Raw genomic sequence first — 1554 nt, 5'->3', positions numbered from 1 at the left:
GAACCTATAGCGCCTCACCCCCTAGAGCTGGTACCTGCGACCTACCCTGGGATCCGGATGCCCTGTAAGTTCAGCGTACGTGCCCTAAGCTTAATACACCGATCTACCCTGGTGCCATACCCTGTAGGTTACAGCGTCTCTAGCGTGCCGTAGCCTGTAGCTTAATACCAGCGCCTACCCTGGTCCCTTCCACAAATACACAGAACCTACCCTCGCCTTCAGACAGCGTTCTAGCTCCAAGTCCGTTGGTACAAGTAGCCTACCCTGTGATTGCGCGAGGGGGAAAAGAGAAAGAGAGAGAAAAGGAGGAAGGAGGGGGGCCGTACCAGGCACCACTGCCTAATACACAGAGCTTACCCTGGGATCGTCCCGATCTTACCCATCCCTTTACTACCCCCCTCTTCAGGGGGTTGGGGCAGGAGGGTGCCCCGGGGCTTCAGGTAGGGAGTGTCGAGTACCCCCCACCGAAACCCAGCCCCCGAGACCCCACTAGAACCCCCAAGCCTACCCCCTAAGTCCCTACGCCGACCGTCCGAATCCCACAGTGTGGTGCCCCATAAAGTACCCTATATTCAACCCCTTAACTATACCGATCTGGCTCATCTTCCCCTAAGCCACGCCCCTATCCTCGCATTGTTATCCCTAACTCCATACCCTATATACCGACACCCTACTATCTATAGCCTAAAATCACTTAGGCGAGGACTTTGCCTTTCAAGAGCACCTCTCTTATATACCCACCGACCCTTTTTCTTTATCCAAGTCGGTCACAATGCTTCCCGGCAAATAAATAATTTCCCGACAAATACATTTATATGCATAGGGCTATTGAACCCCCCTCCCCCACTAAAAGGAAGTCGTGATTTGGTGCATATCTAGGTAGTTGTTCAATCCCTTAGGCCTAGATGATTTTCCCACTTTATTTCCTAGAGTAGGAGATGGAACCTCGGCTAGCCTAGCCTTGAGGTAAACCTGCCTCCTACTATAAAATCAGATAAGGGGTGTCAGACAGATTTTCCCTAGCTAGCCTTAGTCACTAGACGGAGCCGCTTTTTACGTAGACCTTCGGAATCTATATGACCACCGGGGCTTAAAAAGTAGTATACGTCCACAATCTAGATTCGGTCACTATTTAAAGCCTATGCGGGCGGACTGATGAGATACCAAACTGTTTAATAAGGGATAACCCTTGGAATTAACATTCGGGAATTTAGTTAATATCCCCACTACAGGGAGGGTCAGAAGCATAAGGTCCAGCTTACTATAGTACAGTGAATAGGGCCTTCCTGGTTATAAGCTAGCTATTAGAACACTCGATATAGATAGGTAACAAGGCGTGCTTATCAGAACCAAGGCCGAAAGTCTCTTGATACGAGCTGCCTACCCTGAGTGGAGGCGCCCCAGGGTAAGCCATATGTATTAAGGAAGGTCAGGGTAGGCTCTAAGTATTAAAGGCTCGATCATGGTAGTGAGATAGTCCAGGGTAGGCCTCAGGTATTAAGGACCTCAACTTCCCTCTCCGGGTAGGCCGAGTGTATTAGGCTCGAAGGGTAG

Source organism: Lachnellula hyalina, assembly GCF_007821495.1.
Source record: "Lachnellula hyalina strain CBS 185.66 chromosome Unknown contig00398, whole genome shotgun sequence".
Taxonomy (NCBI): Eukaryota; Fungi; Ascomycota; class Leotiomycetes; order Helotiales; family Lachnaceae; genus Lachnellula; species Lachnellula hyalina.
Note: the sequence above shows the minus strand (reverse complement) of the source record.